The sequence below is a fragment of the Balearica regulorum genome, chromosome 5 (assembly GCF_011004875.1).
Source record: "Balearica regulorum gibbericeps isolate bBalReg1 chromosome 5, bBalReg1.pri, whole genome shotgun sequence".
NCBI lineage: Eukaryota > Metazoa > Chordata > Aves > Gruiformes > Gruidae > Balearica > Balearica regulorum.
Window position 1 is genome coordinate 28,489,166 of NC_046188.1, and position 26,823 is coordinate 28,515,988.

General features: G+C 47.3%; 1 long non-coding RNA gene across 2 annotated transcripts in view; it reads right to left on the minus strand.

Moving 5' to 3' along the window:
- Nucleotides 1–26,819, minus strand: part of LOC142602026 (uncharacterized) — a 36,699-nt gene extending 9,880 nt beyond the window's left edge. For both annotated transcript variants that reach the window (XR_012835652.1, XR_012835651.1), the window contains exons 1-2: nucleotides 25,878–26,819; nucleotides 13,167–13,302 (exon numbers count right to left, since the gene is read on the minus strand). This is a non-coding gene — a long non-coding RNA (uncharacterized LOC142602026). The remainder of the gene's footprint in view (nucleotides 1–13,166; nucleotides 13,303–25,877) is intronic.
- Nucleotides 26,820–26,823: the final 4 nt, after the last annotated feature.

A 26,823-nucleotide genomic window follows, 5' to 3' on the forward strand; every position in this document is an offset into this window, starting at 1 on the left:
TCCAGGACTATCTTAGAAATGTCTTGGGAGCACTCTGGAAATAGGTTTAGGTGGTGTGACTGGCTGCATCACAGGTATGCTTCTCTACCTTGTCAAAGGAAAGGATGCTAACCCCCCCAAAACTGGCAGACTCTTCCTGTTCAGACTCTCTGGTTCTGCTGCCTTTACAGTGAAGATCCTTTTCTCACACGCTGAGCTAAAAATACATGTGTTTGTCCAGTTGTAGCCAGAATACATCAGTTCAGTCTTGCAAGAGAAAAGCAAGTAGATAAAAACCAAATCTTTAGACTTTTGCTTTAAAACACTCAAATATAAACCTGGCTGTCTTTTTCCCCAAAGCTTCTGAGTGCAAAAAAGTTCTGTAATATTAACATCAACAGCACAACTTGAACAAAACAACTAAAATGCTTATTGACTTGGTAGCAGGGAAAGCCAGTTTGAAATATTTGATCCTAACACCAGCTAAGCAAGTATGTGTAAAGTGTAAAGCCTGCACTTGTTGATTTCTGAGATAAAAATCAATAAAACTGTCCATAACCTATAACTCTTTGGTTTACCTCTCCATAGAGATCACAAGAGAGTAATTAGATTTCTGCCTGACTAGCAGGGGTAGAAAACTGTTTCATTTTGGATCAAAACCTTCCCAGTGGATTACACCTTCTATCCACTGCCTATCAACACTTCGCAATTGCTTCTGTATTTGACTTTTTGACAGAACTACCAGAATGTTACTATCTAATTTTCAGTGTAGTTGATACAGGGTTTTGAAGCTTTATTCTAGTGTCAGATTTTAAAATTAATTCTTCCCACTTTGTATTTTACATCTTTACTCTGCCTGGTGTTTTGTAACAGCCAGCCTTGCTAATGTGATAAATAATTAAAAAACAAAATGACAATACCCATCCGACCTCTAATTTACAACAAGCAAAAAAAACCTTAATCTATTATTGATGATCCAGCCTTTGAATTCAGATATCACTCTAAACAAGCAGTTGTCTGCCTTGGATTGTCTTTGCATTTCATATTCAAATGAGGTTGATGCTGTTGCATATATTTTCATCTGATGACATTTTAATATCACCAGATGCTATTGCCTGCCTGGGAGATAACCGCTTCAAATACAGCCTCCTTCCCCCCCTAAGCACAGTGATATTAAGCGACCGGCAGAAAGCAGGTCGTGTTTTAAAATAACAGTTTTATAACACTCGCTACTATCACTGTATTCTCACATTTCAACAGTCCTGGAGTCTTTCTGTAATAATGGCTTTTTAAAGAGAAATGTCACTCTGCATTTTGATCTTCCTTAATTCAGCAGCTTTCTGAACAGGCTGAGAACATGAAATATCAAATAACAAATAGCGCTCGCAACAACTTCACATGCTAGATGGAGATTAATCTATCGGAAAATATGTGACAGCTTAAGTTCAAGTTCCATGTAATGAGCTGTGTTGATGGACAGATGCAATAAATTCACGTCCTGATGCAGAGGACTTTGTCAGATGAAGTCCAGATCACAGACAGGCACCCGCAGCCTCCCAGCACCTCCTGCTCTACTCAGAGAGAGCATTTGGGGGCATTTTGCTTACTAACTTGCTTACAGGATTAACAAACCTTCCCATTCTCACAGCTCTGAGCATTTTAAAACTAAAAACTAACCTCATCTTTTAAAAAGAACTAAAACTTGCAATATTTGAACCTGGCCACAATGTATATTTGTGCAAATGTAAGCAAAGATTTGAGCTTACCCTAAGTTTATGCATCTAAACTGAAATTCCCTGCAAGCTGGAACATCTTTCACAATAGCTGGGACAGGATAAAGCACCCTAATCTCTAACAAGCAATGTATCACTATTGGTGATTGTTTTGGCTACCTGTGGTTCCTCTACCCTGGCACAATGCCTGCATACAGATGTGTGCAGTCTTGGAGGGCTTTATCTCTCTGGTACTATGATGTCCAGATACGAAGAAAACTTTCAAAGAGTGGTAGAAGGTTGGAGTTAAGGGGCGTGTGTTCTGCCCCTCTTCCCTCAGTGACCGCCACAGGGAAATCTACAACAACTTCCATGCAAACAGGCTGGTTAAGTACCCGCCCAGGCTGCAGGACCCCTCTCTCCTCTGCAGAGGGAATTGAGGAGGGTGGTGGAGGCCAGGATACCCTGCAGTTTTCCAAGGCTGCCAGAACCTGGTCCTGGCCCTACTCCAAGACCTTCCAGTTTTGGAAAATGAACTCCTCCCTTGCTTGATCACAGCAGTCCAGAAGACCACGTATCCCATTAGAGTAAATCAGACGAGAGCACAAGGCAGAGAGCCCCAAGCTTGGGACCACAAGTCTGCATTGCATCACAGCCTTGCATTGTGCTGCACGAGCTCATGTTGAGAAGCAAGATGGCCATTTCCCGCTCTTCGAAAGACGTACAAGCTAGAGCACAGAGCCATGCCAACATGGATGGACTATTTCTGCGCTTCAGCTCATTCACATGGCCCGAGTGCTGGTTTTGGCACTGCACTCCCCAGTGTGGGAGTAATAGATCCAGGACAGCTCCAGCATCTCTGCTTAGGGAGCTGTTTCCACTGGGACACTTTGGATGCATTCCCCCTGCCATGCCTGAAATGGGGACAAATGTCAGTGCTCACCCCCAAAGGCAGAAAAGGAGCTCTGTGCTTGGTGATAATTGTGCTCAGCGTGCTCAGAAGTAACATCGCCAAGCAGCAGGGAAATGCTCTGGTTCTTGTAAATTCACATACAAGACAGTACAATTCACCTCACTTCCCCACTTGCTTCGGCCCTGCCGGAGACTCGCATATGCTCTCCAAATCCTGACAGCGTTTTCACTGCAGAGCCCGGCCACCACAACGGCTGCTGTATGTGCCAAAGCGCTGGGTTACACTCCTGACCAGTGTACAGGGATGTGATTGTTTGTGAAATGTGGCAGTAAATATTGTAAACTTAAATACACATGATTGAGAGCCTTTTTTTTTTTTTTTTTTTAAACCTCAGCACTATCAACTCCTTTCCCTACACTCTTCTCCATCTTAAATCAGATTCAATTCTGTCTGTGGTTTTATTCTTCCTCTAGTGAAACATCTCTTTATCCAATCTTTATCCTTCATCAGTTTCCATTAAACCCTGCTCACATGCATTAGCATTAAAACAGAGGCAGTAAAGATTTTCTATATTATGCCCACTGAAGAGTTACATAGGTAGAATCAACTTTATGCTCAGGTCTGCAGCACAATTTCCAAGTGGCAAAGCTGGTTTAAGATAGTCCCACCCTTCTTTGATGCCATTGACTGGCTCCACCCACTGGATTGATGAAACTACTTACAGAAACGTGCCCTAAATTGCACCAGTAAAAAAAAAAATGACATAGGTTCTCAAAAATTAATATTTTTTAGGGTTTTACTGCATTGCCTGAAATAGTTGTATTGTCATAATGGCTCAGGTGGCTAAACTGAATGAGGAACTCGTCAGCAATGTTCACCAGTCAAGAAATCAACCTGCATTTTGCTGAGAGGTAGATGGGATCCATTCCTCAACTGTACCCAAAAAGCAAGTCTTGATTCAGGCCTTTCGGAGGACATCAAATAGACACCCGGGGATGAGGGAAAGGCATTTGAGGGAACACAACTTAGCAAAGCACTTGTCCTCATGCCTCGTTTTAAGCAGTGGCTTACATGCTTTGCTGAATTGGGCCTAGTGACTTAATTGTGAAATTATTTGTATTTCGTCCTATGTGAGGAACAATCATTTTATTAGGTAACCTTAGCACCTAAGGAGGACAGTTAAATTATAAGTGGCACCATCTTAGCACAAAGCCATTGTTCACCTGACATCTCTGGAAAGGCGTTTGGGCACTTCATGTTCCCTCCATTGATTCCAATTTTCCTGGTGAGAGGACTATTCTGGTCTCCATCACTGCTCCCCATTCCTACCCCGCCTCATTCTTCTTTCAGCTCTGGGAAGGGGGAAGCTTTCTGTCTTTAATTAGAGTCACACCAGTCAAGAAGTACTCCCTTGACACGTAAGAGGCTGAAACATAACAGACTTTGAAGAGTTAGCGATTGCACCTTGTTCTACGGCACACCTTCCTCTCCAGTCTCCCTTTGGACAGCGGGTGACTGTGTGACAGATACATACAGTTCCTTTTCCGCGGGCACTCGGGTTCTACGACTGTCTGTCCGTCTCAGCCTCACAGGCGTAGGAATCACACACAAGCTATTTCCAGGCAGGCAGTGTTCTTAGACCTTTCTCTATAGATGCCAATTAGAAGATTAGCGTCTTTTCTCTCCCCCTCTTTGCTATTAAATAGTCACACAAAAGCTGAGCTGACAAATTGCTCTCTCTATGGTGTAGGACAAAGACAGACAATAGATCAACATCATTTACTATACTCAAATCCTATTAATCACAGATTAATGAGAACATGTCTGGGGGGGGAGAAATTACCAGAATGTGGGCATATTGGCTTGTTACTCATGTAACATCTGCTGTAGCTTTACCTTTAGTGTCATGTCATCTTTTATCACATTGAAATAATGTTTGCTCCAGAAACATAATTAAGATAATGGCTCCTTCCTTTAACAATTACTGAGGTACAGTAGGATTATATTTCTTAGCCATTTGGTTTTTAAAAAAAATCTCTTAACTACTTTCTGAATGTTTTTATTAGTAATTATGTGATTAACAAAGATGTATTTATAGGCATCAATTGAAACTTATTATCTTTATAATTATTAATTATAATTTTATTCATTACTTCTCTCCAATCACAAATTACATGTGCAGAAGTAAAACTAGAGTTTAGCTTTTGGATTTTAAACTTAAAGAATCCTCTCTCTTTTGGGAGTAACTGTTACTAATTTGTCATCAATTCACATTACAACAGTGTTAGAGCATGATATTTGTTTTGATAAACGTGCACTTTTCTAATGGTCTCCTTGAAATAATTCTATAGCTGAATTGCTTATCAATTTGTTCCCACATTTTCTTGTCTGCCATTGCCATTGGTAAGGAACATTGTTCAAGTCAGCAGCCTAGCACATATATTGCCTCAGTGCACTTAACCGTCTACCCGGGCTCGAATCTCCTTTTTTAATTAATTCCTCCATTTGCCTGTAAGACCTGAAATTTAAAGTTCTGCGTTTAAGTAATTAGTACTCTTCACGAGGCCTCCTGATGCCATTATCCTCAATATGGGGGAAGCTGCTCCACAGATAAATAGCAAAACAATGACAGCTATAATCAGCCAGCAAATAAAGAGGCACTGCAGTCTACACGTGGGACCGTGTACTTTAAAAAATTAATTGTCCCTTGCTCTTCACGTCCCCAGCACTCACTGGTCTCTGCTGGAGAGCGGCAGCCATTGGGGCGGGGGCCGGGACGGGATTAGCCGCCATTACCGCTGTCATTACGCGCCGCTTCAGCACCTCGGGGCTGGACAGCTCCACCGGGCGCTGCCCGGGCTGCCGCCCCGCCCCGCCCCTCCCGTCCTGTCCCGGCCCGGCCCGTCCCTTCCCGCCTGGTCCCGTCCCGTCCCTCCCGTCCTGTCCCGGCCCGTCCCGTCCCGTCCCTTCCCGCCTGGTCCCGTCCCGTCCCGTCCCTTCCCGCCTGGTCCCGTCCCGTCCCTCCCGCCCCGTCCCGTCCCGCCGCGCTTCCCTCGGGTCCCTCTCGCCTCACCGACACGCATCCCACCGCTCTTGTTATTTCCCCTCCGTTAATCAGGGGGCCGGAGAGCTGGGCAGGCCCCAGCGGGCGGCCCCGCCATCCCACTGGATGTCTTATCTCCGTCTTGGAGTGCCTAAATGCCTTTCAGATCCGCTTGTTAACCTCACCGCGCCCAGGAAGGATCTTGCCACCGCTGTGGTGGCCTACCGCTGCTGCCCCTAGCCCGCAGGTGCCGGTTTCCCCTGGCAGGTAGCACAGCCCTCCCCGGAGCACCCAGCATCTCCTTGGAGAGCCGAGGACAACTCGCAGTTAGGTTCACGGCTGCCGTCGTGTGGAGCAGGGAAACACATAAGGCAGCCAACAGACAAAGTTAAACCTGCTACGTCTTAATTTCCAACCTTCTTTAGGAGTTGGGCACTCCAGCTCAGCATTGCAGGTAAGTGTGTCTTCTCACTTGGGATTCGGAGACCTGCACCCTCTTCTTAACGTAGATACGTTAGCTATATGTTTGGAAAACCAAAGAAGGGATTGTGTGTTTCTGTAATGTATTACACCACGTTTTACACCCTCATATAACAGTTCAATACATTCACCCAAGACACAGGAAAGTCAGACTGAATGCTTTTAGCTGCCCAAGGTGAGCCCACCCTTCCCCCTTCTAAGAGAGTGTCCCTCACCACCTGATGACAGTTAGGTGTCTTGGGGCACTCTCCACGCCTTCTGCAGAAACGAGGTCACTGTTCTTTAATTATTTACACACTCATGGAGAAGGAGGGGTGGAGGGGAGAGAGGGACATCCACTCTGTTGCTTGGTGGCTAAGACAACCAGAGGACAATCTAGCCATCTGTTCCAGTCCCTGCTCCAAGAATGGCTCATACTTCTTCATCCAACGGTTGTTCTATATAGTGCCTTATAGCAGGGCTGCCTACAGGAATATTTTGCCCAGATCACAAGGAGTCTAGCACAAAAATCACATATTTTTTTACCCCTCTCTGAGGAAACAAGTTCAGCACAGTGGCCTGGTTCTGCCTGAGATGATGGCATGCAGAGACAGAGATGGTGCACTGCATCTTCTTCACCAGGCCTCAGTGAGATTAGTGGATCTCAGTAAATTGGGAAGTCCTACTTTTTTAGCCTTGGCTTGGGCAGTTCAGTGGAAGCACGCACAGATCTGAATCCTCCCAGAGGGTCTGCTGCTATCTCACTGCCATGCCGCATGACCGATCTATTCATTCAACTACCAGATATAAGATCAGTGATTTGACTGCGAGACCTCTTTGTAGCTGTGAAAAAGGAAGAGGGGGGGAAAAAAAGTTATTCCACTGGTGTTACGTGTGAAATCCGGCTTGACGATTTCAGCACACTCACAGAGCAAGTGGTGGCAGAACCACTCTTCAGAAGAAACAGGGACAATCCTGCTGAGGCTACAGGCTCTGACAGGGGAAAGCTTAGACATGCAGCTGCTACACCCTGACAAGACTGAGGTCCTTTAAGGTATGGCCAGGTATGGGACTTTAATGTCCAAAACAGAGGCACTTTCAAAGTAAGGAGACTTTGGGTAGCAGCTGTGCAAAGTGGTCTTGAGGATTAGATTTAGATGCCTCATTTCTGCCTAAATTCTGCATCCTTTTGTGGCTTTGGTCTGTAAAATGGGGATATATAGGCTTTCCAAGTGACCGTGAGGATAAAAGTATTCATGGTTTTGAGGTAATGGTGCTAAAATTCTGGTAATGGGGAGCCGGAGATAGCTGAGGGCTGCTTACTCACACTGTGCTTCCTTTCTCAATAACTAATAGCATGTCTAGGCTTTGATGTTGATGGGTAGGCAGAAGAGTGGTCTTGATTAAAAGCATTAATTTACCTCTCTCAGATAACAGATTCATATACACAGGTCTGAATCAGGAGTAACTCCATCAAAATAAACAGCCCTTGGGTAAAACAGGTGTAAAAGAGAAGAGAACCAGACCCTGCATCGAGCAGATATATGACAAGGTAAATGGGCAAACACAAGAAAAGTGAATTATTGTTATTATATGTGCATGTTACATTCAGTACCATTAAAACATAATGCTACAAAGAAAATACCTTTCAAGCTTGCAATGTGTACGCGATAGGGGCTGTCAAGAACTCATCAGAACCTGTGAATGTTCCCTTTGTATATGTTGCTTTCACTGCAGTATTGATGTAAATCAGGAGTACCTTCATTGGCAGAAAGCTGACAGGATAAAAAAAAGTCAGGTGTCTCAGCTCTAAGGAAATTAACTGAGACCCATTGACTCAAGAAAACCTTTAGAAAATTTGAATTGCATCTTAAATGAACATTTAATTTCATAATTTGTCACCTTAGATAATAATGTTAAGAGATCTATGCTGGTACAAACCATTGTGTTAATTACAGTAAAGCCATCAAATTAAATTCAATTTCTGGAATCAATAGCATTTCTCCAAGTACTATCCCTAATGATGGCCATACCTTTCATTTGGAGTTTTATTAATGCATGTGTTATATCTGTCACCTTTTTCAGTTGCGAGCAAACTCACTGTATGTTAATTCACACCTGATAACAATCCTTTTTCTGGTACTTACCTTCTAAACCTGATGATAGGATCTGTCAACACCTATATGGGTTTTTTTGCTTTGTTTGGGGACTTTGTGCAAGTTTTGTTGGGTTTTTTTTATTTTAAATTTGCTACTAAATGACAGTTTCCAGTGATTTTAATTATAAGAATGGATAATAAAAATTAAGAGTAAAAAACTTCACTCTTTGCTGCAGTCTCCACTGTAACCTCTAGACATGTTGGGAAGTAGATAATCTTTTAGAAGTTCTTATTTTAGAAATTTCTCACTTCAAGGGGAAGTTCTCTCATGCTTCCACACAGATTAACCATGCCAATAGTTATTTACACACACTTCCCCCCCGCCACTAATAACCTGCTTACTTTAAGTCTAGACCCAGTACTGTAGAAAATTTCCCATGGCACCAGCCTTCCTGTTTATCACATTTTTTCATGCTGCGTATCACAGTCAAAGCATCACCTCCTTCAATAGACACTCTCATGACAAACTGCCAGGACACGCAAAAGATTGCTGTGAGTGCATAACACCTCATGCTAATTTCCGGCGTGTTTAATCTCCCCAGTCTTACCTCCCTCTACCCACCACACCATCATCAATGAACTTTTCCAAAGCAACATAACTTTAATTACATTTTAACTTCATCACAGAGGGAAGCGCTATCTTCATTAACTGTTGGGAAGCAATTTTCAGGTTGAGTTGCAGATGTGTTTTTGTCATGGTGACTTTTTTCAGGCAAGGCACAGCTACGGCAATGTATTAGAAAAATACCTTCTTTTCCTTAGCTCTCAGTTGTCCCTTAAGAGGTTATGAAACTGGTTGGGGTTTGGGGGTTTGCTGGTTTTTTAAAAATTAAAAACCACTTTTCATGTGACAATAATTGACTCTAGGAACATAAGGTCAAGATGTCCCTCCTTACATCACCAAACGTTAGTCACATAAAAAATAGGTGCCTAATCTAAATCAATTGGTTAAATGCCTTCCATGCTCAGCGGAGAGACAGACACTTTCAGGGGTAACTCACCGTAGCCTCAAATAGACCTTCTGGACAGCCTTTTTGGTCTCTGGTACAGGTTGGACCACAGGCAACTCCATCTAGGCATGACAAACCAACCTTTAATCTGTGTTTTCTTCCACATCATGGGTGTCCCAAAGGGAACTCCCCTTAGTTTTACTGCAGACCAAGAAGCCTGTAGAGGCACAAACGACATTTGGCATTAGTAACCCACCCCTGAACCCTAACCTCACCCCAAAGAGCAGGAGTGCCACCGGTGGGGGAAGACTCCCCAAGCAGAAGAGAGGGAGGTAGGGAAAGCTGACAAACCTAACCTTGAAAGATAGTGAAAAAATGTTACATCTGAGGCAGTGTATTGGGTTTGTGTGGCAAGGTTTTGGTAGCGGGGGGGCTACAGGGGTGGCTTCTGTGAGAAGCTGCTAGAAGCTTCCCCTGTGTCTGACAGAGCCAATGCCAGCCGGCTCCAAGACAGACCCGCCGCTGGCCAAGGCCAAGCCAATCAGCGCCTCTGTGATAACATATTTAAGAAGGGAAAAAAACAGTTAGCGCTTTTGCAGCCAGAGAGAGGAGTGAGAAGATGTAAGAAACTCTGCAGACACCAAGGTCAGTGCAGAAGGAGGGGCAGGAGGTGCTCCAGGCGCCGGAACAGAGATCCCCCTGCAGCCCCTGGTGAAGACCATGGTGAAGCAGGCTGTCCCCCTGCAGCCCATGGAGGGAGGATGAGGGGGTGTAGAGATTCCACCTGTAGCCCATGGAGGACCCCACGCTGGAGCAGGTGGAGACACCTGAAGGAGGCTGTGGCCTGTGGGAAGCCCACGCTGGAGCAAGCTCCTGGCAGGACCTGTGGACCCGTGGAGAGAGGAGCTCACGCCAGAGCAGGTTTGCTGGCAGGACTTGTGACCCCGTGGGGGACCCACGCTGGAGCAGTTTGCTCCTGAAGGTCTGCACCCCGTGGAGGAGACTCACATTGGAGAAGGTCGTGAAGGACTGTCTCCCGTGAGAGGGACCCCACGCTGGAGCAGGGGAACGATGAGAGGAGTCCTCCCCCTGAGGATGAAGAAGCGGCAGAAACAACGTGTGATGAACTGACCGTAACCCCCACTCCCTGTCCCCCTGTGCCGCTGAGGGGGGTGGAGGTTGAAGCCGGGAGTGAAGTTGAGCCCGGGAAGATGGGAGGGGTGGGGGGAGGTGTTTTAAGATTTGATTTTATTTCTCATTACCCTACTCTGCTTTGTTTGGTAATAAATTAGGTGAATTTTTCTCTAAGTTCGGTCTGTTTTGCTCGTGATGATAATTAGTCAGTGATCTCTCCCTGTCCTTATCCTGATCCACAAGTGTTTCGTTATACCTTTTCTCCTGTCTAGTGAAGGAGGGGAGTGATAGAGCGGCTCTGGTGGGCACCTGGGCCCCAGCCAGGGTCAACCCACCACAGGCAGGAAGGCAACTATGAAGGTAAGTGAAAGTGTTACCAGTCTCAAACAAGGAACAGAAAATATTGTGATAGATGACAGGAACGAAGAACATTTGTTGACTTGTGAAAAACTGGGGGTTAAGGGAGCCAAATCTCCTTACAGGTGCTGAAGGCCACCAGGACATCTGTCCAGCAGGCTGGGGAGGTCCTGGGCAGAGGGGCTACCCACCGCTGCTTCACTTTGCAGCGTTAGACATCGCAAATACTGCTCGTTTGTCGGAGAACAGACTGTCTCTGTACCAGTTGCTGTCCGCTCAGATTTATCAGGCTGGCAACGTGACAAGCTACCTGTATATGCACATCCGATCACAAGGGAAGAATGATTATACCAAAACATCCAATTTTGCAAGAATGCCCTTTACATGTACTTCAATATAAAGCATTAGACAACATTCTAGTGGTACTGCCGCCATCAAAATACTTGCTCTCATGTAAATTTTATATTAAAGTATCTAACTGTAAATGACTGCTAAAAACAAAGATACATCCTTCAAAATATGTATTTATATATACTGTGAGTTAATCCTGCTTCCTGTGAAAAAGAAATTTAGAGCTGGGCCCTAAAGTAGAAATTTTGCTAGATAGTAAGTGGAGCTGTCAGCCACACACAGCTCTAGATGACCTGAGGTGTGGTGGGGACAAACATTTCAACAGCTAAGCACCAAGTGCCTTTGGTTAGCACCCAGAAATGAGTCGTCGTCTACGCCCTTTGTTGAAAAATGTGGTTTCACTCAAGACATGGATCATCGCACTGGCACGATCTCAGGGGCAGAGTCTCACGGTGCTTGGTAGCCATCCTTGGTGCTCACCAGCAGCTCCTCTCCCTGCCCATGAGCTCCTGCGGGCAGGAGGAGGAGAAGGTAGGACACTGCAGGCTACCCTCTCCTTCACCCTGTGCTCCTCATTTGACTGTAGTGACCCTCCACTCTGTGATCTGAACAAGGGGGGACCCTATGTTAAAAATAGAGTATTACAGTGTAAAGCAAGTCTGTCTCCTAGTACACACAAGGAGGGCATCAGATTGGGAACCTTCAACAAGTTACAATCCTAAAATCATTACAACCCCCCTTATTTTAACATTTTCTTCCCTCTCAGTGCTTAACTTTGCAACCTTAATGCTGTTATTCTCATTTTCATTACTTTATTATCTGGTTATTTTTTTGCTTTCTGATACAACTAGAATCACTGCCAAAGACTCATTCACAATAAAACTTGGGATTTTGTCACATGCTACCAAGAAGGCAGCACAGAAAGGCCTGTGTGGCTTTATGTGTCCTAAAAAAACCCTGTTTGCTTGCTGAAAGCCCAACTAACCTAGTATTTTGTCTCCTACAGTGGCCAAAAGCAGGTGCTTGGGGAAAAGTATAGGAGCAGGAAAGCATAAAGTGGTATTTCCTCTGCATATCCTCTCAACAGCCAGCAATCTTTGGCTCAGGCAATTCCTGAGTGATGTCTTTGTAATTAAGATAGGCCTTTCCATCCATTCACTTTTGACCTCTTGCAAACGTTCAGCATCCTCAGGAGATTGCAAGAGACAGAGGAGGAATGGGAGCGCTCACCTGGGGAGAGGGGTGACCAGGGCTTCGGGCCATGCTCCAGCAACAGCTTGTGTTTCCCATGAAAGAGTCACTGGGTAACTGTGAGCAGGGACTGGAGCTGACACCACCTCTTCTGCATAAAAGTTTTCACAGTTGCTCTTTTTTCCACAACAAAAGAACTTTTGAAGAGTCTACGCAAAGCAGCGCCATGCTGGAGGTGAGGCATGGGAGACCCACTGCCTGGGAGCTCTCCCAGGACGCAGCGGGAGGAAGGGATGCACCCCAGGTCCCCAGTGCATTAACCACTGACATGGTGAAAAAAAGAGAGCAGAAGCCGTTTCTAAAAAAAGCACCAGCTGCCTCTGGTGTACCAAGCCCACTCCAGCAAGGCTCTGCAGGGGAATGGGTTGAGGATCCTGGGGAACCTTGGGGTCTGCGTGGGGATGCTGAGCAGCTGAAGCCCTTTGCCCCATGAAAGGGCTGCATTTGTAGACTTCAGGCCAGGGTCACATAAAACTGCACCATTCACAGACCTCAGGCCAGGATCAGACAGTAGCTGAGAGGCAGTTCTCATCATCAAAGCTTTGAACCAAAGCGTCTGAGTTCTGCCCAAGTCCCGCGATCGCATCCCTCCTAGAGCTGGATGCACATCCGCCGGTCATGGCTCCGCTGTTCCCAACGCTGGTGCTTTGCCGAAGTAAGAGCTAATTAAAGACCTTTAAAGCTGTTCCTACAAGACTTAATAAAATAACAATAATATTTAAAGGGTATAACATTAATGAACATGCATTAATCAATAGTATTTATTTTAACTATTAACATTACTACTTAACACACTAATAACATTTTAAAGTAGCCATAATAGCTTTTTAATTTTAAGAGAAATAATCAGAAGAATCACCTGCTTCCCCTACCAGATGTCGAGGAACAAAACAATGTTTCCTTTTCTCATCAGGAGACCCAAGTAATCTTTTCACATATTCATCTGCCAAAATCAATGAAGCATGCCACATATTCTCCCCAAGTCTGAGGTCTTTCTGAACAGGAAAAACAGGTATGAAGAAGGATGTTGTACGCTGAGAGAGCTTTACCATGGAGAGCTTTTGACACTCCTTGCAAAATGCCATTTTCATGATGGCACATAGGCATGAAAATCAAAAAGAAGGTTTGCAATTCAGCAGTCAGTGCGGCTTGTGGTTTAGGGAGCTGGAGCTGCACCAAGACGCTGCTGAGAAGAGCGCAGGCATTCAATGGCTTCTCGCAGCTGCTGCTGAAGGGACTGAGGGGGAGGGAGATGGCAGGTTAGCAGGAAAGTACACGGAGGAAGCGAGGACAACGGCAGTACTGGAGACTCTAAGTGACATTGCCAGCAGGAGGGTCCCAAGATGGTCAAATGTGGATCCCCAACAGGTGGCATCGCCTCAACCTCTGCCCTGCCCGCAGTCTTGCTCGTCTCAGAGGAGGCTGTGCAGTCAGACGCAGCGAGGGGAGAGAGGTTTGCTCTGAAACACAGTGACACAGTGACACAGGGCAACGATCTGATGCAGCCAGACCTAGAGGCTGGGGTCTGCAGGTCCTGCACCTTGCTCCTCCCAAGTCTTTGATTTGGTTAATGGTGCACAGGACAGGTTACAAACACCTGCAGCGGGCTGTCTAGCATTCACAGTCGATAGGCCGTGAGGAGCAGGCATGTTATGATGCTTGCCCAGAGTAACTCCAAATTGCTCAGGAAGGTGGGGCATAGGGCATCCCATCCTTGGGCAGGATGCCCTCCAGGCAGGGCTCCCCCACCTTTGGGCTCAAGCTAGCGTGCTCCCGACTGCACCGAGCTCTTGCCATGAAGGATCTCTGCAATACGCTCGTTGATGGCATTTACATCAGATGTAAGAGGAGCTGGAGGATTTAGCCACCCACTTCCAACCGCCTTGAGATGTGGGATATTTTTCAAAGGGTGTGAAAATCCCCTGACCCAGAACATCTCTAGAAAGCTTGAAGGCCCTGCAAGTAGCTGTGGAGAAGGAGTTTACTAGAAGGTTTATGTAGCGGCTAGAGAACATCTTTGGCTGTTATTTGTGAAGAGTTTCTTGTCCATACAAGGTATTTCACCTTAGTGTTGGTATGTTTAATGCTTTATTCCCTGGAGATTTAAAGTATGCTTATTTTTACCAATTCTCCTAAGTTTCTGGCTGTTGATTGTAATACTAGATAACAGCAAATCACACACAGCCTAATATGGACTTCCCCAAAGATGGATCGGGTGACGGAGAACAACCTTGATGCTCCAGCATCCTGACTCATCCAAGTATGGATTTCTGGAAACAGGCTTTTCAGCTGTGCCATGAATGTTGTGCCAAATGCCGGCGGACTTGGGCTGCACCAGAGAGTGCCATTATCGAAGCAGAACACAACAACGAAGGATGACTTCATGCGTACAAGGAGAGATGAAGCGTACTTCATAAAGACGTATCTTGGGAGTCTAACGAAGGAATCACGGCTGTATTTTTGCAGGGCTCAGGCACCGCTAGAGGGAAACACAGCACCACCCTCAGCACTTCCCCGTGGGCTGCCGCAGCAGCAAGAGGCGAGCGCCGGGCACAGCTCTATTATTATTATTATTATTATTATTTTTTCTTTGAAGGCCTAATAAACTGAGGAGCAACTGCTGGGAGGGATGCTGAAGTTTCTGAGGGTACAGGGGTACTCCTCTCAGACCAGTGGGCACAGCTCTTAATTTTAATTTAATTATTAGCCAGAAACAGCTTCCTCCTGGTTCTCTTCATCTTACCAGTGCAGAAATCTCCTCCGCTAGCAGGAAACCCTTGACCCATTTAATTCCTAAAAAGACAATACTGTTCCAAACAGCTATTGAATTGTTTGTTACTAACAAGATAGCTATCAAAGGACAGAGCAATGACACAAAAGTTTCTGAGAATTATCATCATCATTATAACATACTACACTTAGCTTGTATAATAGACTTTTTCTCCCCCAGATTTTGTCTTTAAAGACAACAATGCCCAGTTCTTTACCATATCCATAAATGATCTAGAAAAGGGAGTGAAGAGCAAAGTAGCAAAGGCTGCAGCCGATACAGAATTATTCAGACCAGATTAAACTACAACTGAGAAATGCAGAAATATTTCATACTGTGATGCAGCAGAGCAATAAGAAGTCAGATTTTGCATTAAATTCCACATCAACAAATGCACTATATAGCACCCATGGGGAAAAACCTATTTATGCATGTACAGTCATGGGCTTTAAATGAACTGTTTTTACTAGGAAACAAATCTCAGAGCCATGGTGCATACTTGAGGTCAGGGCTCCATGGTGGGCAAAACAGCAGAAAGAATTATCAGAATTAATGGGAATAAATAGAGACAAAGCAGAAAACATCATTTCACCTTTCCATAAATCCTTCTGAAATACAGTTTGCTGCCTGTATCAAAGAGATAACCAGAAAAAAAATAGGTTTTGTAAAAGGTGACCGAGTATTGAAAGGCCTCCATATGAGGAAAAACTAACCAGGTTGGAAGCAGGACTAGATGAAGCTTTGAGAGGAGACAGCAGAGGGTGGTGACAGCTCAGTCACATCACAGGTGGCCTAAAAAGGTGAAGAACAAATCTCATTCCCTGTTTCACCTAACAGAAGCATTCATTTTTCTCAACTAAAATACCACCTAGTAGTTTCCAAACAAACACCAGGAAGTTTTGGTGGAGTTTTCTTTTACATATTTATCAGCTTATTTCTTCTTCCCTAGGTGTCTTCAGTTGGCCACTGTCAGAGAGAGTGCTGGACTACGTGGCCTGGCATAGCATAGACAAGTGGGAAAGCTGGATCACAGCAAGGCTGTGATTTTCTGAAGTTCTTATGAAACTTAGGACGGAGCTGTGAACTGACTTCACACCTAAAAAGCATCATATCATGGATACAGCGACGCATAACCGCAGGGGCAGTTTCCTTGCACAGCTGTGTGCCAGAGTTTCACTTGCTGGTCTGGAAATGAACCAGGAGTAAAAGTGATTAGCAGTGGAAAGACACTAGACAGCTGTAATTATCTAAATGCCTTCCTATTAACCATGTGAGAAACTAAATCCTCACAATCACATTCGTTAGTAAATGCTAATGACAAACTAACTACATGAAGTTTCATTTGATTAGGTAGAAGAATTCTACTCCAATATGATTATGTTACACAGAATGACCTATAAAAAAAATAAAACCAGCCTGCCTCAGAGAGCAAATGAATGTTAATCCTAGCAGACAGGCAGAGAAGCCCTGTCCTTGCGGTACAAGGGCTGCTCCTGGGCTACCAACAGCACAGCCAGGCTCCCTCAGCTGATGGCAAATGCTCCCAGCTCCTCGGGGCGGCTCCTGCCCACGCTGCCAGACCTGCTGTGGATGCAGAGTGCAAGCGGGACCGAGCCAGTCCCGCTGCGGCATATCGTGGTGATTCACTGCATGTTAGCCCCATTTAGAAAACCCTGCACTGTCATAGCGAGAACAGATAGCGGGCAGCGGGAGAAATTCACCTTGTTGATGCCTGCACTGTTTTTCATAACGTGGTTCAATGGATGGAGCATCAGCATGAGAGGCATGAGCACGCCTGGCGGCTGCTGACCTCAGAGGCGCCGGGTTTTCGCCATCCCTGGCACACCACATTGCGAAACTGCGTCACCAGTCCCTACGCCAGATGCGCTCTCTCCTTCCTGAATTTGCAGAGCACGGGGAGAGCTGAAGACAACGATTTGTAGAGATGTGTACAGACATCAATTTTCAGGGCAGGCTGCCTTCTTGGTACCTTTGTTGATTCCTTTCTTGAAACGCTGATAAAACTCAAACTTTCCTGAATTCATCTCTTCTGTGCACCCATAGATTAGCTAAGAAGAGCGGGTCTGTTGGCAGTGGGGATGGAGGAGCTCACTGTGCTTTTGCGGGAAGACTGAGGGCAATTCCAGCACCAAGCTGAATCCCACTGGATCTATAACATCCATCATTTCTAGATAACCAGGTACTGTGGTGGCAAGCATGATGCCAATGTCCAGACGCAACAAAATAACACCCATACATAATAAAATGGACCGTGTATCACAGTCCATCCATAGCCTGAAGCACTTCAGGGAAGACCTGTGTGCATCCAGAGCCTAGGTAATGCAAGGGTACAAGGACGGTAACAGCCTGTGCCAAAGGGTCCGTTTCCAACACGGGTACAGAGTGCGATCTGCTCTTGGCTGAAACTGTAATCGTCATTTTTAATCATGAGTTCCCTCCATACCCCCTATTCTCAGGCAGATGATACGGATTTCCAGTGTTTGTATGATTTTGCCCAGTCATCCAGTTTAGGAGATTTAGATCCCTGTGAGACCCTTCAGGCAAGGAGGCAGAAAGGAGACCGTCGCCTCTCCTGAGAAGCCACACCACATTTCCGTGTGGGCACATGTCCCTCCGAAGCCCATGGAAGCTGCTACCTGCACAGTCAAAGGGTCCCTAGACATCATCTCATCGCTCTTCATCTGCTCCCCAGCCTGACTGGTGGACACTGCGTGTGCTGCTGGCACCCCACGGACAACACGTGTGTGGAGGCCACAGGGCAGGCAGGTGCCCGAGCACCCAGCTGCTCCGCAGCCCCATCCTCTCACAATGCTGCAGGTGAATTCTTTATACATAATCAAATAAACCAGAAGGTTATTAGGTTTGAATTAGCATTCACTAATACAATTGATTGTGTGGATTTAGTCATCTAAATGGTCAATGGTAGGACATTTGGATAATTGTTACTGTTTAGTGATATTTCTTCAGCTAATTGTTTTTATTGAATGACTCACTTTGATGATGCAGCTGAAACTAGAGTGCAGCTGGGCTCCCGAGGACAGGCTTTTAGCTGCCCAATCCACCTCCTGGAGGCTCCATCATTCCTGTAGGACAATGCATTTGTGTCACCCTGGATGGTCCTTAGGAAAGGAACCATGTGGGAACTCTTCCTGCTTCTGCCAATGCAAGCCTGGTGTGTGGGATGATTTCTCACAGCAGCTCACCTCATCAGGGTTAAATAAAACTGAGCTAAACTAAGCTGAAGTGGGGTTTTTCCAAACTCCGCTTGAGTGGGTGCCACCTGTGAAGGCAGCAGTGCAACAGCCCACGTAAGCTGAGACATTTCCTCCTCCACCCTCTTAAGCACACCCTACCCTTACCCCCACGAGCAAAGACCCCCCCTTATGCTGCCCTCCTGCCCCCTCCTCCACAGAGGCGCTAAGCCCCACTTCCCCAGCCCAGGCTGAGCCCCAGCCCTGCAGCAGCACCTGCCCACATGGAGGGCTTGTGCGGTGGTCAAGCTCTCAGCATCTCCCTGCAAGCAAGCACAAGGGGAAAGGGGCTGTGTACCCCACCCCATAACCCCTGCCCACATTTGGAGGGACACAGGCTCTGCCCGCACAGCATCATGCCAATGTAAAAGCAAGACAGCTCAGAGCCGATATTAAAGTTTTCCCACCTGGAGCTGTCTGGAAAAGCCCAAAGGAGCAGAGTGCTGCTCCAGCAGAGAAAGTGTACCCATGCCTGCTTCCCTGCAATCAACAGCTTCCTCCAGGACCAAGGTCTCACCAGGCCACTGTTGTGCTCCCTGGGATTGGGAGCATCAAAATAATGTTTATCAGAGACCTCCAGATGAGGTAGCTGAGGGAAAGTACTAAGGGATACAGGAGCGTGATGCTGCGCCTGAAACTGGGTGATCTGACTTGGTTTTAACTCTACTCTGTGTTGTCACTTGAGATCAGCTAAGCCCAACATATGGAAGGAGTCAGAGAGACCTGCAGGCAGTTCCCAAGGCAGAGGGCAGCAGGGGGACTGCACCCGCAGCCCAGAGAGCGGGGAGCTGCTGCTCAGCCCCACGCGGGAGGGCTCAGCCTTCTCCCCAGTCACACAGCCTGGTGACCCTGAGGTGACAGGGACTTGACACTGCTTGCTAGGGAGGGTGGGAGAGGGCATCTCATGCACACAATCCACAGACGCCCTTTTGCTGTTCGTTACTCACTAGCTAATTGCTCACACAGATCCCAGAAGTGCAGGACTGCACGGGCACACAGCTGTCTTGGGCTCAGAGCACAGAAGTGTCAGTGGGACAGACGGACGCACTGAGTGACACCACCGCGACAGGAGCAGCAGACAGGTGGGTGAGTGAGGACTCTCCTTAGAAGGGAAGATACAAATATCACGTGATGGACATGGTTTTGCTGCAGGTACACAGAGGATGAGGCAGAAGGTAATGGTACAGCCAGCTGAGTCGTGCAAGGGGTCAGGTTCCTGTAGGCTCCTCGGAGACAAGGATACTTTGACTGTGACATCTTCTGCCTCCCAGGTCTGCAGGGGCAAAGACCTGCCAGCTGGCAAGGATATAGGAGGCAGCTGCGATGGCCATAGTGGGATACTGGGCTTTGGGAGGCAGGGGATGCAGCCAAGAAAAGGGTTCATGTCTGTGGATGCAGGCAGAAGAAGAATTAAATAGTGTGACTGTCAAACACTTGCTTCAAAGAGCGACCGATATGGCTTCTCTGCAGTGCTCTGGGGAAAACCAGCCCCTCTCATCTCACTTCCCTCACTAGCTTTCCCACAAATGTGTTCAGAGCCTCCATGAATCTTCCTGTCTCAAGCATAAAACCAAGCCCCTGGCTTAAGTCTGTGTTGCCAGAGGTCAGGGTTTTCCCATGCAAGTTACAGTTTTCCCTGCTCAGAAATTTGGTCTGGGAAGAACTCAAGGATTACCTTTTCCCCATTCGTCCAGAGTTCCAGACATCTAGGGAAATCTGGCACCGTGTGTCACTAAGGCTATGCCGTGCGCAGGCCCTCCAGACGTCACCACAGCTCACGCACAGGACAGGGAGTTTGCAGAAGAACTGAATTTACTGCCTGTGCACAAACCGTCTGTCCGAGAAAGGCAGGAGCTTATCCTAGAGAGATATTTCTGTCTGGGAAACACCACAGCCAGAAGTTAGTAAACAACGCCCACGAAATCTGAAGAAATCAGAGCCCTAAAAGGCATACGCTCTATGGGAAATCAGCCCAGGAACGGATGCAGCCTTGGAGAGAGATAAATTTAAACTTTGTCCAGGCTGGAAAATCTGTGTGCCATCTCCATCTGCTCCATTCTTCTTCCCCAGTGCGGCTCCAGTAATGAATCACTGGCTCCGGTACCCTCTGAAAGACACACTACCGCTTCCAGTTCCCCATTACTATGTGCAGCTCTGGTAGTGCAGGACCAGCAGGACCAGCCACCCTCCGACCGCCTGCCTGGGTGGGGGAGGTGAAGCAGGGCTTGTCCCCCGGGTCCTGCTGGCAGCAGTGGCCCTCAACTTGCTGCCAGCCATCACCCGTCGCGGGAGAGGTCATGCTTGGAGTAAGCAGTTGGCTGCATGAAAACTAACAGGAATACGAGGGAGAGAGGGCTGTGTGAGGAAATGAGAATTTTACTATAACCCAGTCTGGAGAACCTGCGTTCTGGGAGTGCACGGCAATACCCAGAGCATGCAGAGCACAGCATGTTTGGAGTTTGGAAAAATCTGCATTTAACCCTTTCTTTAGCTTCTCTCAGTCTGTAAACCAGAGCTCACCGAACACCCCTATAAATGCAGCCTAGCTCTCTGCTATCCCTTGGAGCTCTTCCCCCAGCTTGCGCTCCTGCCGAGAATAAGTGAACCACCCCGGGCGCTGCAGCCCCGCTCTCATCAACAGCCCTTTGTACAGGCAGAGGAAGGATGGGCTAGACCAGGACATGGCACCAGAAGCACATCCAGCCCTTGGCAATGCCGCGTACGCTCCCTGCTGGCACAGCCAACGCTCCAGCTCTGAGCACAGCCCACAACTATTCTGGAAAAAACAGAGGTTGAAGCCTTGGGAACTTCCCAAGCAGAGTCCTGGAGCACCCTGACGGGCGTTTTGCACCGAGACACTTGAAGCCAAGCCCCCCTTAACACCCGCTGTCAGCCTCAGGCAATTTGTGGGTGGCAGATTGGGGTTACCCCTCCCAGAGCCATGCGGTCTGCTGAGTTTCGGAGCTCCCAAGGACTTTCACCAGGAGAAGGTGCAGAGAGCAGAGAGCCTGCCTTCCTCCTCCAAAGAGGGTGTGCACAGGAGGAACCAACCTTGACACAGTCCCTCAGCTGGCAGTCCTAGGGCTTTTTCAGGAAGCAGCCAGCCCAAAGTTCATTTTCTGCTGGGGTTTTTTTTTTTTCTTTCTTCTTCTCAGGGTTATGCTCTTTGTATTGTCTAGTATTTCCTGCTTCCTCCCCTGGCAGCTCCCCTGCTATCACAGACACACAGCTACAGCACTCAGTGCATTAGCCCCTGCATTCGCCACATCCGTCCCCAGGGAAATCCCTGGGCCCACATGCAGTTCACAGCTTCTAATTAAGGCTTGCTGTGTGCCTGTCTGCTGCGGCAGGCTCCCACTGCTCACAGACGAGCAGCGTACTGGCTTTTTATGTTCATCCAGGATGATTTGCACCCACCAACTTTAGGCACAAAGGTTGTACAGGAGCACGAGGAGGCTCACAGCGAACTCTGTATGTGCTGAGATGGACGCCTCTCACTGCCTGTGCACAGACTCCTGCTCAGATAGTCCACCGTAACTCTGTTCAGGTCTTTAGTTTGCTCAAAATATAATCTAGTAATGCAGGGAAATTTGTATCCAGATCCAGCTTCCAACTTCTGGATCTGTAATGCAAAGAGAAAGGAAAGCAGCTCCCTCCTTAGCACAGTCCCACTGGCTGCCCACGCTCACCCTCCGCCTGGCAGAGCTCTCCGTTCTGGAGTCTCACCAGGTGGGGTTTCTGCACCGTCCCACCATGCCGGTCTCTCCACCTTTGCAAGATTCCTACGTGCTGGGAAGAACTAAAGACTGTAATGTTACCAAATGTCACAGCTGCCTGTAGGGGGAAAGTCCCTTTTTAATTATTAGCATGCTCCCAGTTCATATTTTCCCTGTCAGGTGCTTCCACTCTGCAGCTACAGAGGGGGTTGTACTGATGGGGAGCAACATTATTCATATTGCTGAAGGGAAAGTTGTACAACAAGCTCAAGAGACCTGCCTCTGCTTCTCTTCTCCCAGCCCAAGTCTCTTCTTTCCTACGTGAAACGCATGTGGCAGCAAGCTCTGCTGCATCAGGCAGCGAGCATCAGCTTAAAGCTTTGCAAACAACATGCTTTAACAAAACTTCCATGTGAGAAATGGGAACAACACCAGAGGAAACTCGTCTTCCAAGTGGTAGCCAATTTCAAATTACTTGACCTATATTTACCCTAAAGGCATAACAATAATAGCAGTTTAAATTGATATCGCACATGTCATCCCTAAGGATCCCCAGAAATGCAGATCCTCCTGGGGACGCAATACATCAGTTTAAGAGATGCCAAAAATAAGCTGTAGTCTAAAAATAAAAACAGAGACTAGTGTAGCCAGCCAGAAATCTAAGTCCATTAGACTGTGGCCAGGACACCCTGGTTAACTCCATTTCTGTATCTGTGGGACATGGGAAGGATTTTAAATGCCTTCATTTGGACCTCGGCTTTACCTGCCAAAAATTGCCCCCCGCACTGTTTGCTTGGACATTGTATCAGCTCAAATAAGGTGGAGAAATGCTTCCTACTGCATTCACCACACTGCTTGTTAAAGTACCTGACTGTCCCATAACAGCCTCCGATGAAAAAGTTTGAGGAGGTAGGGATGCTAGCCATGTAGTACGTGTAACACTGTCAGCCCTCATCCCAGCTGACAAAAATGGATTTTCCTTCTTCTCATTTGGCCATTTTTTAAAAAGTTTTCAAATTAGTAACAGCATTATTATTATTATTATTATTATTATTATTATTATTATAAAGCAGGAGGGAAATATGTTTTCCTTGTTTACCGCTGGACTAATTGTTTGGAGCTGCCCGGTTCTTATCTTGACAGCAGCTGTAAATGGGAGCCTGACATACGTGGATTTTAATTGCAAAATGTTATCGTTACAACATGAAGTGTTCCCTGGCTTCCATTGCACTAGCAAAGTCCGTAGACTTTTGGAGCAATAAACTGGAGTCCTATTCCAAAGGGGTATCTGCACGTGTGCACACACATGCAGACAGCAGGTTTACTTCACCGATTTGCTTTGCTTTTGGTTTTAACAGCCTGGGCCAAGATTCTGCTGGATGTTGTGAACTACCTTTCCTGGTACCTTTCCTGCGAGCCATGCATAGTCCTTGAGATTAAACGGGAGGAAACAGTTAATAGGTATCTGCAGCAGCAATCACAAAAGGATGAAGTTGAGGGACCAACTCTGGTAAATCAACAGCACCACAGCGACAGCACTAGACGGTTCTCATGATTAGTGTGGCAATCAGGAAATTACAGTTTAATGTGTTTGCTGGACGAAGCAGCACGAGAATCTTTCATGTACTTTAAAAACTGATTAAAACCCTACCGCCCCTTTTCAGTATTCAGGCACGCAAGGCTGTTTCTCGGAGCCCTGCCAGCTGCGTTCTGCAAAGTAGAATAAAAACAAACATCTCATCCCTGCAGCCCCACAGCCCTGCCAATTGAGTGCTCGGGGCACCCAGAGTGGAGGAGGCTTTTGCAAAATCTAGCCCTTAGGTATCAGGTGCAAAACCACCTCTTGTGGTTACAGCCTTTTACATTGTTAGCGTGACTTTTAGGTAGTCCCTTAGTTTTGAAGTGCCCACTGGACCAGGCAGCGGAGACTGCTAACGTAATCCCAAATAAAAAAATGCAGAGAATGTTAATCTCCTCTCCAGCTGAGGAGCATAAAAAACACTCCTGTGAAATTAATGCAGACATAGCAGGAGTATTAAACCAGAATGCAGAAGAAGACAAAGAGGGTTCAGTTTGTCATAGACGACTGCAGCATTCATAAAGTATTGCTCCTGTTTCAGCAGGGCTAACCCCTGTCCCTGGATAGGTACGGCTGCTCCGTTCCCTAGAGGGCATGTCTGAGCCCCCCCAGCACTGCAACACCCGAGTGAAAGGCCACACAGGAAATCAGAGTTGTGAAAGGCTCCACCCTATATCCAAAAACCATATATCCAAAAGCTGGAGTTATTTTTCTTTCTATCCTTTTTCTCTTGTGGACCATGTAGGAAGTCGTATAGAAGAACTGATAGAATGCGTTAATTTTCAAAAAAAAAAGGACAGAACCTCAGTAGCACAAAAGCAGCATCAATGACCTTCGTCAGTGCTTCATAACCTTTGCTTTATACTATCTTTTATACGCTGTCCCTTTAGGCAAAAACTGTAAAGGACCTTGTTAGCTGTGAGGACTTACAGAGAAGACAGCAGCTCAATTTGTTTAAATGTTAACGAGGGTTCCCCTTGCCCCTGTATCCGCGGCTGGCTGCTACTTTACATGTTCAGAGTTTAGGGCTGAATCCCTTCTCAGTTCATGCTTTTGGCACCTTAATACCCAGGGGTGCTGGCCCATGTCTGGGGCCCTCCATGATGCTCGGGGCCAGGCTGTGGAGCGGCTGTGGGGTGGCAGCATCTCCCTGGGGCAGGAAGTGGGCTGGCCTCGGTGCAACTTTCCATCCAGAAAACATTTTCCATCTCCTTTCCGCCACCTACAACTGGCTGCAGTACCGCTGAGTTAAAACACACACAAAATAAAAGCACCTCACATGCCTCCGAAAAGAGGTTTCTGCTGGCAAATGCTCACTAAAAATAGCCCCGCGCTTGCCTGTGAGAGCAGCTGGAGGTCACTTATAGAAGGAGGCAAAGAACTCGCTTTGCTGAACTTGGTTTCCAGCCATTGCAGTGAGGACAGGGAGTTTTAAAGTTTAATTTCTGCGTGGTTCTAGCAAAACCCCAACCGGAGGCAGCATGGTCCCAGCTGGGCTTGATTACCCTGCTAGTCAGAGCAGGAGCTTGCTTTCCAACGCTCATCCTCTTTTTTTTTTTTGCAGGGAAGCAGGTAGGAGGAGATTAATTTGTTACTTAAATTTCCCCTGCCAATTTACATTAAAAAGGGGAAACTGTTTCAAGAAGCTCCCAAAACTTTCATAACCTTTTAACCTATAAAAGAAAAAGTTGTACAACTTTTTTCTAAACCTGCCCAAAAGCACCACTGGGTTGTCCCAGACCAAGTGATGAATAACGAAAAAAAGTCCAGGAATGGCACAGCTGGGCTGAAAATCAGGAACATCTGCTCACAGAAAGTCAGGCGTTCGCCCTCTCCTTTGCCTCCCCCTTTCATCTTTGGATTTTCTCATAAGTTCTTGTTCAAAGGGATGCCATCCCATAGGAAAATGACAAAAGGAAAAAAACTGCAGACACTGTTACTCAACGAGGCCAGCAATAGTTGCAAGAGAAGAAAAATTCTTCATGGGAATCCCCCACATCTGAGAAGTAGAAGCAAAAATTCACCAGGGAAAAATTCAGCGCTGTCAGCCCCGCAGACAATGCCTTTTATCCGTGTGGGAGCCTACATTTATCCCGTTTTCATTACCCACGGACGGCACGACAGCAGTAAAAAGGAACAGACAAGAATCATTAGAAATGGCCAGAGAAAGTAAGAATAATGGCAGAAGATGTGATTTCTTCTCAAAAAGGTTTGTTCCGTTACGGGTATGTACCTTTTGAGAGAGGCCTGTTGAGTCCCAGACCAGAACTGGATGTACAGGAGTGGCGCAGAATTCTCCTGTTCAGTCCTGATCCCACTGCACCGAAACAGAGTGAAAACTTCCACCGCAGAGATGCGAAATCTTCTAAACGCTGAGGCAGCATCTGCACGCTTGCAGGTATCGTGACTGGGTAACACCAGTCATGTGCAATACTAACTGAATCTCTCCAAAAAAGCGGCACCTCCCTCCCCAAGCAGCGGCAGGGCAGACATGCAGTGTGCTGATGCAGTTGCAGCCTCAGCGTCGCTCTGGGTGGTGTTTAGTTCCCTGAACTTGTAGCGTGACCTTGCTACCCTGGGCTGGCTACGAAGCCTGTTCCTGCTCGTCAGACAAGCAGATGAGGGCTGTGGAGGAGACCTGTCATGCTACCCTGCACCTGACCGGTGGTGGAGCTTCCATGGGTGTGATCACCCATCAGGACCGCTGCGTATGCTTACAGACTGGCCTTCTGGCCCGAGCCATCCCACAGCCCCTCTTGTCAAACAGCAAGCTGGTGGAAAGTCGGGGGGGTGTGGGGGGGGTGCAGGATGCGATCAAGGCCAGCAGTGCCCAGCATGTGCGGGTGGTTCTCAGCGGGCAAGGGGCCCCCACAGGGAGCAAGGACCCCCGCACCATGCAACGGGACCCCGCACCGGTGCGCACACCCGCTGCCCTGCCGGGGAAGGGGCACCGGGAGCCCCATGACCGGGCAGGGCAGGGAAAGCCCCCCGGGAAAGTCGGCAAGGGACAGCCGCCCGGGGCGCAGCAGGGAAGTACCGGCGGGGACGCCGCAGAGGCGAGTACTTCCCCCCTGACGTGGAAAAACGCCAAGTCCCCTCCCGGACCGACCTCTCCCCTCCCCCGCCCCTCCCGGAGCGACGAGAGGGGAGGGGAGGAAAGGGGCCGGCCCGAGCCGAGC